The sequence below is a fragment of the Denticeps clupeoides genome, chromosome 1 (assembly GCF_900700375.1).
Source record: "Denticeps clupeoides chromosome 1, fDenClu1.1, whole genome shotgun sequence".
Taxonomy (NCBI): Eukaryota; Metazoa; Chordata; class Actinopteri; order Clupeiformes; family Denticipitidae; genus Denticeps; species Denticeps clupeoides.
In genome coordinates, this window is record NC_041707.1 from 19,179,530 (window position 1) to 19,196,416 (window position 16,887).

Genomic DNA, 16,887 nt, shown 5'->3' on the forward strand with positions numbered 1-16,887 from the left:
ACATGGTGCATGCTGTTAAGTACATATTTAATACAGCCGTATATATTTAAACAGCATAATGCCTATGAAAAATCAGATGTCAATCATTCATGTTGCTGTCATTAATAAGCAGCAGGGGGAAATCTTGTCCACCCCTGCACTGCTTTATGATTTATGACAAGATTCACAGCCCTGAAATACTGAAAGAATAACGTTTTCTCTGACAAATATGTGACTTAGCTGTAAAGTGGTGCTTAAATTGCTGCATTTCATGAAGGATGGCTAATCAACCAAGCTTTTAAAGTCACATAATAAACTTAATTGCAGATTAGTGATATGATGTTTTGTAGAGATGCAAAAATCAGGGAGACTTCTGCTTCTTTGTGGTTAAAATGAATTTCTCTGTTTCTTTCTCTTTCATTAAACTGCCTGGTTGCACCAAATGCCTTATGAACAGCACAAAATGTTGATTTCTAAAGTAACTTTACTGTTTATCACTATATGATTTTTGTCTTGTCGTTTCATACCCTTCAGCCATTTAGTATAATCTAACACTAGCCTTTATATAAATAAAATAAATAGGTGTTATATTTATTTGATATACAATCCCAGCCACTGTGGACGCATGTTATCCTGTGCCATTTTTGACAGAACATTTACATTAAAGCATTTATCAGAGGCCCTTATCCAGAGCGACTTACAATCAGTAGTTACAGGGACAGTCCCCCCCTGCAGCAATTTAGGGTTAAGTGTCTTGCTCAGGGACACAATGGTTGTAAGTGGGATTTGAACCTGGGTCTTCTGGTTCATAGGCGAGTGTGTTACCCACTAGGCTACTACCATCCTACCCTACCCTACCAACAACATATTTATATCTCATGAGCTCACCATTTACAGTGTTTGTAGTTTGCTCACCACTTGTTTGTCATGATTTGGCTTCCAACATTGGGCTGATATCCCCTCAAAGCACTAGCAGATAAGCAAATAAACACTTAATGTGGTGTGTCTCACATCCAGACCACCAGTACATCCCCCTGTAGGATAAGGAGGGGAAGGACTGGGTTCATTTGTTTTAATATTACTTTAATTGAGAGCTTGGATGGAGAAGCATGGCAAATTAATTTAGCCAGCTGCCAAATCGCTGCTGTCAATTACATCGCACAGAGGCTAATCACTAACAAATTCTGTCAAATCATACCAGCAACCTGGGCCATTTTAACGTACTTGGGGGCCCCAGGCAAAAGGGGCCAAAAGGATCCTACATCTAACCAAACCAGGCCTTGCTAAAGGAACTGCTTTTTGAATAGATTTCTGTATATAATAGCCTTTTTAGAAGCATTTCATTTTTTAGGCAGTAAGTAATGTGCATAAAATAAAAAAGAAATAGAAATAACATGAGATTACAAAAAATGCTCTCTAGAATCCAGATCTCCACCTATTTATTTTTTGTATCATTTTATTTTCCCCCAAAATATCCCAAGAGATGATTTACTAGACTAGAGGCCTTGTAAAGAGATCAAGGCTCAAGAGAACAAGAGATCAAGGTCACAAATAGTTTGAATTTTATGGGAGAAATGGAAAGCTTGGCTTTGTTGAAAAAATCTCATCCTCCCGAGAGATGTTTAGGTTATGCACTAAAAATGTTAATTTTTCTGTTAAAGATTACATTAAGATTCCTTAAATAAAAATCAACTCATCTTCATGTGGTCTACAGATACAACCTAATGTCTACTTTGTACAACCTAAAATTGGCGAGTCCAACAGCCCTGATGGCGAGTCATATTTTATCAACCTGAGATGTTCCAGTCCATGGCTAGAGCTTTCTCCTAAAACCCATCAGTCTATTCTTGAGAAATAGAAGCTTCACACAGGAATTCAAATTGGGATCACTAAGAACATTTGTGAGACGCAGAGCAAACAAAGAAAAAATGGTTCAGTGCAGCATGGATTGCAGCATGGCAGTGTGATGCTCTGGGGATGCTGTGGTGGAGATAAAGTAGGTGACCTGTACAGCATAAAAAGGGCCGTGAAGAAGTAAAGCTATATCACAGCATTTGATTGTCCTGCAAAAGGACGATGGCCCAAAGCACACCTCCAATTACGCAGGGAATGAAGCATCTGTTTTACTGTCCCACTGAGCTTGGCCCAGCTTGACCGAGAAGCATGTTGGAAGCGTCCCTGTAGCAAAGAGGCAGGAACTGCCTCCATGATTATCTAATCAAATTAGATAATCAAGTTGTGATTGCTACGTATGGACGACTCTTTGACGAAAAAAGGTCTAAGTGACCCTAAACTTTTGAATGGTTGTGTATGACATTGCTTTGTGTGTTCCTCACAGAAAGAGCAATGCAAACTGTGGAACAGACAGGCACAACTAAAATCAATTCTCCTGGCAGTCTACACCTGCCAAGGTCTCCCGTGTGAAATGCTATAATGCCGTGTTTGTAATACACATTGGTTTGTAAGAGTGTGTGTGTGTGCGCGCTGGAAGATCTTTTGTATGACGCTGATTGTACCTGTTTTGTCTGCCATTGTTTGCATTGTGTCGTGCGTTTTATTTGCACTGGTCCTTTTGTGTTTCTGCAGCTGCTTCTGGGCCACGTTTCTGGTGAAAATTAGATTTCAAATCTCAGAGAGACACACCTGCTACAACAAATATATCGGGCGTCTGCCTCTAAGAGAGCAGGGAAAGAGAATGGAATGACAATGGGGAGAGGGAGTCTCTCTCCGGCCAAATGAAAGTCTGTTTAGACAGATAGCTGATATTACGAATAAAGGCTCGCACCAGGGGGTGCGGTGACCCTGGCGTCTCCTCGGAAACCGCTCAGGGTGAGAGGTGAGGCCGGTCAGCTTCATTTCATTTAACCGTAGATGCTTTTCATTTCTTTCCATTTTTTCTGCCAATGAAAATGGCTCTTCACACCAATCTCTCTCTCTCTCTCTCTCATTGTGTACTGCTTCTGCCCTTAATGAAATCCCACTGTGGTGCCTTTTCACACATCTCCTGATTTGGAGGAGGTGAGGTCATGCAACCTCCCAGACACAAGGGGTTCAGGAGGCTCGTGTCTGATTAAACCACCCTGATCATAATGAAGCAGTAACACACGATCAGTATTGCTATGCTTCTGATATTGATCAGCAAGGTTGAAACAAATAACAGACATGTGCCACATGAACTCTTCTACCAGGGTCTTGCCAAATATGAGCAAAGCGAGTCACAGAGAAAGAGAGCGGGAGGAAGGGAGGAAGGGAGGTGGGATTAAGGGGTGACCTTTTGCTTCCTGAAATGGAATTGAACATTGTTTGCTCAGCTTATTGGCTGGCCTGTATTTTATAAGACTGCTTTTTTCCATTTCATCTGTGGTCTATTGAGCTGTCATTTAAGAGATTATCTCCTCTTTCCCCATTGCCCAACAGCACAAAATGATACGGGGAGAAATAGAAAAGCTGATTTTGCTGTGGGTGGCATTGGCTTGGCAGGATGGATTCTGCTGTGAGCAAAGGAGGTCTGCAAAGGATCTGTGTTTGTCTGTGTGTGTGTGTGTGTGTGTGTGTGTGTGTGTGAGACAGAGAGAGTGTGCGTCTCTATATATTTCACATTGTAACTGTTCAGATAGCAGTTCAGAGTCAGTGTTAATGACAGCTGAGGGAGTCCCCAGCAACCAGAGAGATCATAGCCACGCAGAAGAAAGGAAGAGAAAATGAAAAAAGACATTTAACTTTTAAGGCATTTATATTTCGATTGGGAAGAGAGATGACAAAAGTGAACTACAACAAGAGCTGGATGTGACCAGTTCATGTTAGATTAACCCTAGATTTGCTAGTTTTAGACATAAGATCTCTAAAACTGTCTGTAGATGCTTCTATAGATACTCTAGATCTGTGCACAGAGCAATACACACATTTCCAGAATCAAAACCCTAGCTGCTTTGTCTTTCTCTACCATACTTAATTCCTTATTTCCTCAATCAGCCAGTCAAAACTGGGTATTGTTACTGGGTCGCTGCTGAGGTGGAGTCTCCGGCATTTGCGTGCATGCCTCACTCCCTTCTCACCTATGAACCATAAGACTCTATGAGTTCCATCAATAATAACAGCAAAGACAGAAACACCTTCAGCCAATCGTCGCCCTAGAAATGGCCAGCAGTCCAATGAGCAGTCAACATAATTATAGGATTTAGTGTTCAAAATAAAATTTAGGAGAAGAGCATCACATCTCTGAATGAATCACTTGTCTGTGTGTGAATAGTGCTCCATTTTTTCCAGGAGGTGGGCTGAATAAAACAAACACACACACAGATATGTAAGTACCCTCATAAGGAGACATACACACACACACACACACACACACACACACACACTTGCTGACCTTCCTCTTCTCATTACAGAAACTAACTGAATGTTTAACAAATGGGGCAGAGGCAGGAAGAGAAGAAGGAAAGGAAAATGGAAGCAAGGAAGATAAAACAAACATGCATATTACAAAACGGGAGAGGGCGAGAGATCGGTTTGCATGGTTATTCAAGTCTGTGTTCATAATGCAGCCCGCAGGAAGTGGGATAATGGGCAATGGAAATGAATGTGGGGACATACAGAGATAGGTCATTAATTTGGACATACAGACAGACCAACACTCTCCCTGAGACATGCTGACCTCAAGACAGATGCCACTCATGAGAACACTGTGCGTATCCAAAATAAAGACAATTTTCACTTTTCTTCATGGAACATAGACAGAGTTTATCTTTACCGTCACTCATTGTGTTTGTCTCCATACTGCAGATGTACTGTACTTTAATTTGTCAGTCCTTTCATTTCTGAATAAACAATAGAGTGGGTACTTTTTAATGAATTGTTGCTTAGTTATTTTTTTTTTCTTAGCAGTTATGACAGCGTTTTATCATCTTATGTAAATATGATTTGGATTATGCAAGCAATGCTTCTTTTAATAATAAAAAAAGACAGAACGGAAATAAAAGATGCTGCTTTTTAACCCTGACTGTCATAATGGAATGCTGAGGAAAGTATTAACAGTATAAGCTGTAGGTCAGGAACCTCAAACCCCCTTTTTAATGAGAGTAAACAGAGTTCCCGGTCACTTTATTAGGTTGATCTGCCTTGGACCTGAGTGTTGGGTGTAATAGTGGGATGCTGGCATTGTAATGCTCTTAGTGGATGACAAGAAAGTTCACATACATCATCTTTCGCCTGTACTCATTGTTTCCTGTGCTGTCAAGCTGACTAAACAAAGCAAAGTGTTTCGTATTTCAGGCTCTTCAAAGAAGTGAATTTTGAGATGATGACAGCATTTCACACTCTTGGCTCCTCTCAGATACCTTTAGTTAATCAATGGGAATACATATCACCGCCTCTGCTTCAAGTGTGACCAACACAGTGATAACAAAAAATATCTCAAAAAGGCAAATTTTAGCATACCGACTGACTTTAGATTAAAGACTGATGTGCCCGTGTGCGACTGTGCTGAGACTCACACTGCAGCTTTACTTCAGTCGCTTTTGGCCTTCAAGTAAATAATCCACCCATTAGTGAGATAGGCATTGCATAATCCTCCAACGAGACATGCACACACACAACGATGATGGGCAGAAGCTGTAATTGTTTGAGGCATATGTCTAGGACCTAGGGGGGAGGAGGAGGCTGTTGCGACTTGCCGCAGGAAATGATCGACGGAAAGTGGGAGTCTTGACTATCAAAGCCTGTTTTTTTTCTTACGCCTGTTCCTATGATTGTGTGTGGTGTGGTGATTTAAAGAATTTTACAAATCCATATTTTTATCATTTATAATCATCCATCCATTGTGAAATGAAATTTACTGTGCCTCTTCAACCTGGAATTTAGTCATCATAGTGCTTGGGTGAAGCCATGACATGTTTGTTTCAACTGTCCCATGGTGCCACCAACCTACAGGTTATGAATCTGGGGTAAATGTGTGAACAACTGATGACCGGTCATTACTTTTTTCCAGTTCATTTGAAGGTTAAGTGGGTATTCATCACAGCAGTGTGGAAGTGCATACTTTTGTGTTTATATATGTGTGCATGTAAAAGGGCATATGATATCTCTCTCTCTTTCACACACACACACACACACACACACACACACACACACACACACACACACCTCACATCTCAAGTGAACACTGACAATCTGTGTTTTAGAGAACGTGGTTGTTACCAGCAGTCTGTAAATAGACACACATCTGCAGATGATCAGAGTACAAAGCTATGTCATTAAACCCCCCTCCCCCCCACCACCACCACCACCACACACACACACACACACACACACACACACACACATATTTGTAATGGGTTAAAAATAACAGCAGGGGATTTGGCATCAGCATGAACAAACCCACCCATCGTACTGCTGCAGCTATAATGCTGGAGCCCGCTGAGAAAATGATAGTCTTTACAAACAGAAGACACACACACAGAGCCACTGATCTTCCTGTATCTGCAGTGTTATCTTGCCATCTCCTCTGTCTCATTAGGGTTATGATTTCCATCCCAGCTTTTTACTGAAGAAAATGACAGCCAACCATTAAAGATTCTGAGCCAAGAAGAATAGACTAGAATAGACCCCACAAGTGTGTGTTTGTGTGTTTGCATTAGATCATGATCAAGTTTAAACTGACCTGATATTTTTTGTTTTTCAACTAACAGAAGCCTTTCGGGCATGGATAGAGAATGTAATTGACTGAGGAAGATCCACAGAGGACAACGAGAAACAATCCAAACGATCCAATTACGGTGCCTCTGAGATGCTTACACAGACTATTCTAACCCCATTTCCACTTCAGGACTCATCAACCCAGGCCTAGCTCCATGGTTCCATACTGAAACATCTGTGGCATTATCCTGACACAGGGATAAGGGGGCACTTTACCCTGATACTTCGAGCAGAACTCGAACTGTGCACATGATTTTCTGCAAAATAACATTAATGTTGATGCTGAAATGCAAAAGGTAAATACATTGTTCTTTTTTTACATACTGTAACAAATACATTACTGAAACATTCATCGTTCACTACTTTATCTGTAGGACATTTAATAAAAATATTTTTAAAAAGTCTTAGCTAAATGAGGAAGGAAAGGCTTGATCCCCATCTGCACACAGAATTCACAGCGCATCACGTCTTCTACATTTTGTTATGTGACAGCCTTATTCCAAAATTGATTAAAATCAGGGTTTTTTCCCACAGAATGCTACACACAGCACCCCATAACGACAATGTGAAAAACTAAGAAAACACATGTACATAAGTATTCACAGAGTTCACTCAACCAGCTGTGCATGTGTGTAGATGTCATGAATTCTCATGAGATTTTTATGAAAATATTAACTGAAAATTATTTTCTAACAATACTGAGGCAACAAGGGGGAAGTCTTTGTCTTTATTTCCATTCTTAGTCCAGAATCACGTGAGTCTTTCAGTGCCTTCAACACCCACACCCATCATAATTGCTCTCCTATATGTCATCCTTCTCCATCCTTTGTTCTAAATTGATTTCCACTGAGCCCCATCCCCAGCACTGCAGCCATCGCGGGGGGGAACGTGACAGCTTGTACGCCCGACACACAAGACAAAACACTCCTTTAAACAACGAACAGTAAGCAAAGCTCTAACAGCGCTGTACACTCCCGGCCCACACACACACACACACACACACTGCTGTAGCTGAAAATGCAGTCGTGCGTATCCGAGTCAGATTTTGTCAAACACGCAGCTATGTGGAGTACAGCAAGTAAACAAGCCCTGAAGTCGAGGATAAACAATCCGGTTTGGTTTCTGTCATCGATAGGCACATCCAGGCCCTCAGGAGTCCAATGAAAGTGGGGCAGGGTGGAGTGTGAACGTTCTGTAGGCACTTACAGCGGTGGAGCCGGACGGCTTTAAGTGTTCCTTCACTCCTGAAGACTCTGGAAGAAGCACTTAACCTGAATGCCTACAGACACACACACACACACACATGCTCAGAAATAGACTTACACCTGAGAAATATGTTTCTGTGTGTCCTTACATTAGTGTCTGTGTGTGTGCGCGTGTGTGCCTGCCTGTCTATGTGTGCATGTCTTTGTAATTATATACAGTGCATCAGGAAAGTATTCACAGCGCATCACTTTTTCCACATTTTGTTATGTTACAACCTTCTTATAGGATTAAATAAAAATGTCCCTCAAAATTCTACACACAACACCCCATTATGAAAAAGTGAAGGTTTGACATAGTGACCATTGGGTTCTTGGTCACGTTCCTGACTGAGGCCTGACTGAAGGAATCAGACCCGTTTTCAGAGGGTTACTGATTTGATTCCCAAGCTGCCAAGGTGCCATTGAGGTGCCACTGAGCAAAGCACCGTCCCCACACACTGGTCCCCGGGCACCTGTCATGGCTGCCCACTGCTCACCAAGGGTGATGGTTAAACCGTATATGTGCATCTTTTCACTTCACTCGTTCTTACCAGACAGGCACCAGAGTTCGCTGTTTCATTCAGACCGAGACCAAGACATGTGGATTTGCTACATAATCTACCTGAAAACCTGAGAAAAAACGGCAACCAATGGGAAAAGTAAGAAGAGAAATTTTTTAATCTGAGTGGAAAGCCGACAAACAAAAAGAAGGGTAACAGGTAACGAACGCTGTGAATGAAGTGAGTGCAGCAAACTATGGGACGGTGGGAAAAAGTGGCCAGGTTTACAACTGATCATCTGCTACCAGAGGCGGTGAGGGGACATCGGAGCTGAACCTCTGGAAACCCGGATGGCTTCAATACTGCGGGGAAACAGGTGTGTGTGGGATGGTGTCTGAGAAAGAGGGAGACACAGACATGTGGATATACAACTTCCTCTAAACCTCTAAACTGTATTGCTGTATTGCCTGTCAGAGGTTTAGAAAGGCGCTATTTTTAGCCTATGTCTTGGTGAACCAGTGTTATAACACATAATTTGTGTGTGTTAGTGTGTGTCTTCCTGATGGACTGTGTTGATTGTAGTCTCTGATACTCATTGTACTCATTTTTGTGAGTACAAAAGAATTTATCGACTAATTATTTCAAATGCAACAATTCAAATGCAAAACCAAACATGATCCCTCACCATAACATTAAAAGCTGAATGCCCCCACTTTCATTCCATGTCTGACACTTACAGCACACTCCTGCCTAAGCACACACACAGACACAAGCCACGTATCACCACAGCCTTTAGTCACCGCTGAGCGGCATGACTGTAAGAAACCATGAGCCTTGAACTTTTTTTCACAACATCTACACTCTCACCCTATTGTGAGCGTCCCCTCCCATGCATTTAATCAATTGATAAGGATAAGGGAGGGAGGGGAGCTCACTGTGAATGCTGCTAGTTGAATAAAATGTGTTTGATGGAGCCTTTCTAATCTTTATTTTTGTTCGTCAGAAGCAATTAATGTAGAGATGATTAAAATCTTCCCACTGCATACATTACATCACGCTCCTCCCCTCTGCTGCTATATGCTGAAACTTCTGAAAACAGTGCAGCTTCAACATATGCCATGATGTCTGATGAACAAGAGCGAGACACCAACGTGAGAGTCAAACAGAGTGAGCCAAGGGTTGTTCCTTTATTCTGGCTGAGAGTGAGTTTCAAGTCCTCCAACACAAACTCATTCTATCACAAATATCAAAGGGGTATTAGGGGTATTAACTCAATCACAATTTAGAAACAAATCCACAAGACTTGAGGAAAGATAGAAGGAAATTACAACACTGACAACCAAAAAAAAAACACTGGGATCATGCACACAGAAGATTGGAGGTTCCAGATTATAACATATTTTACCTAAAGGCCCCACAAAACACACTCCTCCAGTCCACAGAGAAAGTGAAAAATAGTCCAGTTTCTCTATTTTGTCTTTCATCTTCCAAAAAGAGAAAATGACTGCTTCCTGTCAGAGGAATAAAGTCTCACACCTGCACACACACATTCACACCCGCTCACAGCTCTCTGGCCATTATTATGTCTGTTTACAGCTTTTTGCTTGGTTACATAAGCTCGGCTGCTGCCTATGCTGCGGCACAGAAATAGTGGCCATTAAACAATTAGGCCATCTCCCAAATAGCGACAACAGTAATGGCCCACAGTCACCAAAATACTTCAATAAGGCTAATTATGCATTTGTGTATGGCTGCACCAGTGCACACTCTCATTTCTGTGGCGCAGCACTTTTTTCGTGGCTCTTATCTGATGGGAGCGGGTCTCTGGACTGGCTCAGACCTAACAGAAGAGAGCTCCATCTCTCTTTGTGTGTCTGAAATACTTTTAACATTTTCACAAAGCTGGTTAGGCCACAAGCTCAGTGCATTCTGGGTAGCACGACAGGCAACCTGTAGCCGCTGCATGTAAATGGTGCATCAATGTTGCTATTCTGGGTGTATCTGATCGTGTGTCTCGCTCTATAGCACACGCCTGTTCCCGACTCAGAGTTCAGCTTCTTCGCTTGTCACATAACAGACAGACTCACACGCCTGCAGCTTTAATGCTGTCTTTATAGGAGTAAGGCTGAAGAGCGGTGGACAGTGTGGAGTCTGAAACATTCACAGCCACTGACACTTGAGGCTTAGCCCACAGCTGCACAGTTTAACCACTACTGATAAAAAAGTAGAAACAATGTCACTCCATGGCGTTGGGAGTAGACTCTCTCCAGGGAAGAATTAAATTCAAGTTCACAGGAATTCTCTTTTCGACCATGAAGTGGTGCCTTCCCAGTCTACTAGGTACTACAAACATCCATTTTAACACTGGAAATCCAAAATTGGCCAAATGATGATAATCATAAGGGATGACGTACGATGATAATCATAAGGGATGACGTCAGTACAGAAACCAACAGAAGGCAAATGTGGTCTTGATTTGTTTGGCTCTTCAGAGTCAATATAGAGTGTGGAGTAAAAAAAAGTCAAGCAGCATAGGATACTTCAAAGACAGGAGAACTTACACCATCCCATTGGTTGGATATCTGTCTTCTGATTTGTCAGATGGAAAAACTCAGGCCTCATCAGACCATGGGCATAACTTACACCTGCACCCGGTCACCTTCACCCGAGCACTGAAAAATCGACAGACCCACTTCATTCACCAAACCTGAACACTCACCAATCACAGCCCTTTAAAGCTACCTGAACTTCTCACTCCTCAGACTGACTGTTTTCCTGAACTCTCCCAGGCTTCCACCCTACACATAGAGACGCCAGCAGTCCCTTTTATGGCCTCGTCTATTGTTTTGTTTCTTTCCTGTTTGGTGTGTTAAATAAAGTTCCTGTGAAACTGCACTTGGGTCCCTTGCTTACGCTCCTTCCCCATGGCATTACAGTTGGAAATCATTACAGAATCAGAAGCAGACACTGGCAAACCAAAAATCACTGGTCCCTGTTGAGGACGCTTTTTTACCCTCACACAAACAGAACAGTCTTTTACTCGGTTTGCTAGATGTAAATGCCTCATTTACACATTGAAAGTGGATCGAAGAGCACATTCTGGTTATGAGAACTTAGACCCCTCTGGAAACTGGGAAAATCCAGATCTAGCTTCAGTCATGCAAGCTCGTATTAAACTTCATCTTCTTTAAAGAAAGAAAACTTGCTATTGCGAAGTGGCAAAGGGATTTGATTTTGGTTCATCAGAGTGCGTTTCAGAGCTTGGTGCCTGTCTGAAGTGCATGATCTTCTTTTGTAGTGAAGAGTGAAGTGAAGTTATTGTCCCTTGTGATACACAGCAGCACAGCACACATTTGTCCTCTGCATTTAACCCATCGCCCTGAGTGATCAGTGGGCAGCCGTGACAGGCGCCCGGGGAGCAGTGTGTGGGGACGGTGCTTTTGCTCAGTGGCACCTCAGTGGCACCTTGGCAGATCGGGATTCGAACCGGCAACCTTCTGATTACGGGACCGCTTCCTTAACCACTTGTAGGCAGTAAGCTGTACACAACTTTGTTTCTGGAGGAGACATTCCCTCTTACGTGCCAAGCACAGCCAGTCAGAATAATCTCAGAGGACCTTACAGCAGGTCAGGAGTTGGGACAGTTCCGGGGGAGAATGACAGCTGATGGGTCTGGCCGCAGGGTCTGTATCGGATCATTTGATGGCACCCGTCAGCTGCTGAAGTTGATACATGCTCACCTAGGAGTCCTTACTTGAACCTGTCCATGTCTGCCGGATTCACAGAGGCAGAGTTTCCAATTAGAACACAAACGGCACTCTAGTTTTGGACCCAAGCTCAAGGTTTTATTCACAAATCCAGAACAGATCCCTGTAAACAGGCAAGCAGTCCATCAGGGGCTACTAGAGCAATAAAGGTAATGCAAAAAAGTAATAACAGAAACCTCAGAGGGAAAACACAAAGAGCAGGCAAAAAATGGACAGAGCTAATGGTCTCAGTCAAGAAACAGCTATCCCACAAATAGGAGAAGAATTAAGTGCTGCATTAACAGTCATTATGGGCATGCTCTTTTAAGACAAGGTTCCATGTCAAGGTTCCATGGGTAATATCGTGAGGATGAGCGCCTGCTAGATGAAGCTTTTTGTGTGGAGTTTTTCCTTGTGTGCAGAAGGGTCAAGTGTGGGGGGTGTCAACTGTATGTGATTTTGGGCTATATAAGAAATAAACGTTGTTGTTGTTTTTGCTATATGTAAAGAAGGCAGGATTTATAAAATGGCTGTGGCCTGTTCCCCCTTACTGATGAGTTAGACAATTGTCATGATAGCTGGCACAAACAGGGAAGCTTTATACAATCATACAGAGGTGGAAACAATCAGGAAACATAATAGCACATGGTGAACATAAAACTCCGGATCCGGAGTAGACCCTTCCGGACCGGTTCCTGACAACAATAAATCAGTAAAATAGACAATTAAATCAGTAATGCAGTGAATGTGCATGATCTCGGGGTACCATGTATTAGTCATGCAATGGCGGTGTGGTGGATAAATTTGCTTGCCTCTGGAAAAGACGAACATCCCCTCTGGCGCCCAGGGCACTCCCCTCAACTCCCAACAAACGGGGAATAGAAAATGGGGAATGCCCATGTAATCCAGAAAATGCACTGTCGTGATATATATATATATATAACTCGACTAAATATATAACTCGACTAAAATAAAATAAAAACTCTACCCACACCCCTGAATACACATAATAATACACAATGCACAAAGCATAAAGTTGTCCGAGACACTGATTGACCCTAAAGAACAAGATTCTTTAAAATGTAAAAGAACCAAGCGTCCTGTAGGCTGCAGAATAACAGGCAGCACAGCCCATAATATTGTTTTTCAGCAGCTTCTATTCCAAGTCACCGTGTCTTATACCCCCACGTGTCCCCCTACACATGCTTTGGTATTCAATGGTCTGAATTATAATGATGGCACTCCTATATTTCCTAATTTTCCTTTTTTTTTATTTTAAAATTTGTATCAGTTTATAAAAAAAGGTTTGAATGCACTGGGAGCAATTTGGGGGCATTTGGATCGTGACACAGAGTTCACCCATGCCTCACTGCATCTGCTGTTTCCCTCCACCTCTCTGCCTCATCTGACCCCGCCCCAGTCCCATCCTGCCTTTTTTGGCGGTGTCTGCACTGAAATATTTAAGAAGATGACAGCATCCTAAAACTTTACTCTTCCATCAACAATTTCTCCATCCCCATTACTCTTTCTCACCCTCTCAGCTCCATCATCTGTCTCTCAGTTCCTCAGTTCTTGCCTTTATGTCTATTTATAGTGGCATGATTTTTCTTTCTTTCTGTCAATTCATACTTTTCAGTATCTCTGCATGATTTATTATTCATTAATGGATTTTGAATAAAAGTTGGAAAAAAACAGCTGAGAAAAACAGAATGCTGCACTCCAGAATGTCTAACTTTGTCACTTGTTATCTTCGTTCCCCAAAATGTCAACTCGACTTCGTTTCAGAAACACACTTGCAGATCCAACGAGAAGAAAAAAGAGTAAGAGAGAGAGAGAGAGGGGAGGAAAAACAGTTTCTCCTATTTAACGTCTGTCTGAAAAATGACAGGTAATAACACGTCCATATGTCAGCCAGCTGCCGCTGTCCCCTGTATTTCCCCCGCATTTTTCAATCCGGAGAGGACAGTCGGGCATTTCTTTATTGCCTTGAATTAATCCACCTCAGCAATCCAGGGAGAATCTTTTTTGGATTTGGCATGACCTTGTTATTGTTAAAGTCAGACTGTATGTGTTATTACACTGACGGGTGTAACAACATGATTTATAGATTTTTCATCTCTGTAATCCCGTCAGGATTAGGATTTAAGGCTCACGTAATAATCAATAGGTATGACAAAAAGGTGAAAGTGGCTAAAAATACCTTTTTAATACAAATGGAGAGGGTGTGTAACATGAATCACAACAGTGCAGGAATCCTGGATAAGTGAGCGGGTATTAAAAGCCCATCTGCTTACTAAAAAAAAATGTAAAAGCAAACAGATGTGCAAGAGACACACCACTGATTTCTCTCCTAAAGGCCACAAAGATACAGAAGACCTGCACAACAGCCATCTGTACTCACAGCAAGCCAACTACATATGCATAACATAAATAAATACATTTTGAAGAAATATTCTGCTGTGATTATATTCAAGAAATCCATAAATTGGAGGGAATTAATGAAAAATGTTGTAATAGTCCAAGCCCCAATCAACAGACACACACACACGGATAAAATGTTAGCATTCTAATCAAAACCTTTAGCATAAAAACAAACATAAGATTCTTTTACCATTAAGTGAAGTATAAAAAAAGAGAGGAGACAGAGCTCGATTTCCAGGAATGCTTGTAATATGTGTTACTGCTCATATAATTCTTTCTTGTATATCAGGGGCTTCTGGTTAATATATCTTACAGATGCCTTACAGTTTTTTATTAACATTTTTCTCTAAAAAATCATAAGTCAGCATTAGTCACATCTGACCCAGCAAGAATAAAAATGTTAAAAATATGAAAACTCTTTGGATGGCAAGCGGAAGGTACACTTTCGAAAATCTATGGCTCAATTTTCCCTTCCAACAAATGGGCTGAATTCAGTGTGTAATTTATTTAATAAACTTTTTTTTCAACTTTTAAATGGCCCCAGCAAACAGGGGCTGAGACATAAAAGCTTCTTTTAGAAGCGGCACCTCCATGTAAAGCTCTGTCGGCTGAAGGGTGGCGTCAGGTTAAACCGGAGCTACTTTCAACACGGTGCTTTCTGCCATGGCAGCGGTAATGCTGTGCCAGTTGTCATGGTAAAGCCTCACTCCCGCGCCACTTCTGGCGTCGGAGGCTTACCAGAGGCAGTGAAGGGAGGGGCCGCCTGGGTGTAATTGGAGGGCAACCGTCGGAGTCCCTGGCTGGTATAATAGCTGCAGTCTGTCAGGCAGCCAACAAATACAAAAGCTGTGCAGTCCAAAAGTCAAATCTCAAGAATCCCAAACTTTTATAACTTTTTTCAGTAATAGAACAACAGCACACTATACATTTGTGATTACCGCACTAGACAGTATAGCATTGACTATTGAAATGTTTAATATTTAAATTGTAAATCAGGATGGCAAATAAAGGTCAGAGATCAGACATGTGATACGATGTTCATTTCAAACGTTCAACATGGCCATAAAAAGCCCATCACATAATCAGCATTAGCATTATTCATCTAGACGTTTTTATAATTCATGGTGATTGCTTAAGACGTACAATGTGAGCCTGTGTGTCAGTGTTGGTTCGGTGGTGGAGAACCACCTAGCAGGAGGTCTTCCATCGCTGCTTAATCAGACCTACCTTTATCTGCCATCTGCTGTGTGATGCAAATTGCTTTCTTAATGATCTAATTAAACCCAGTGCACAGTTGTGAAAGGCTGTGTGGCGTCAGGAAGACTTCCCAGTAGGCAGAGCTCTATGATGGACCATGCAATAATTAAAATCATGACATTTCCCATCGAAATTTATTTTACCAGAAAAAAATTATGGCATTTTGATTTGATTGCAGGAATGAGTGCATCTGCATAGATCTCTATCAAAACTGCAAACCACTTTTATCCCACTTGTCTCAGCAGGACAAATGAGAGGGCATTCAGGACCTAGTACACATAGAAATTTGGGATGTTTTACACCTGATGATATTTTTAAGGAACGTAGATTAAAAAACTAAATTCTTCTTTGCAGAACATTATCTGCTATTTAATTTGACTCCTTAATCCAAGTATTCCTTTTTTGTGCGTGGGTCACGCCCTTATGTTTTCTTTCATTTAAAGCCAGAATGATTAATATACAATGTAAAAACCAGACAAAAAGTACTTGAAGTGGAGCAGTTAAAAATAGTCAGAAATCATCACTACTTGGCAAGTGCACAAGGGTTGAGTTCGCTGTTTGCTTTGGATTCAACTTTTCTTTAAGGCCTCTGATGCAGCCCAGGTTTGCAGTAAGACATCATCTCCCTCCCATCTTGATCAGAGCCTGTTTCCTTGCTGACAAATAGCAGCTCCATACATTGTACACGGTAACTTTTCATTGGGTGATGGGTTATGCTGATACTGCACCTTTTGGATGTTTGGCAATGGTGTCTAGAAGTAGAGCATTGTATTAAATGGCTTTAGACATTCTGTATACTTTCTCGGGAGGACCCTGAATTCAGAGCAAAAATACTCAAACAAAGTGCAGAGAAAAACAGAAACAGCACACTGCCTACAATGATTAATTATTAATGACTTATGTGAGTGTACTGTTTCTTTTTTATTCTGAAATAAGTCGATTTTCTGCTTTTGCGAACAGTTTTTGCTCGAAGCATTGATCATAAGACTAGACTTAAAATAAGGCTATCAGAGAGAAAAAAATGCTTAGATTTGTGTCAACACTAGT

The 16,887-nt window shown here is 41.6% G+C and overlaps 1 protein-coding gene across 5 annotated transcripts in view; it reads right to left on the minus strand.

Annotated features, from left to right (window-relative positions):
* The window catches only part of sorcs2 (sortilin-related VPS10 domain containing receptor 2), a 191,866-nt gene that overhangs the window by 42,210 nt on the left and 132,769 nt on the right, over positions 1-16,887 (minus strand). The window lies entirely within an intron of this gene.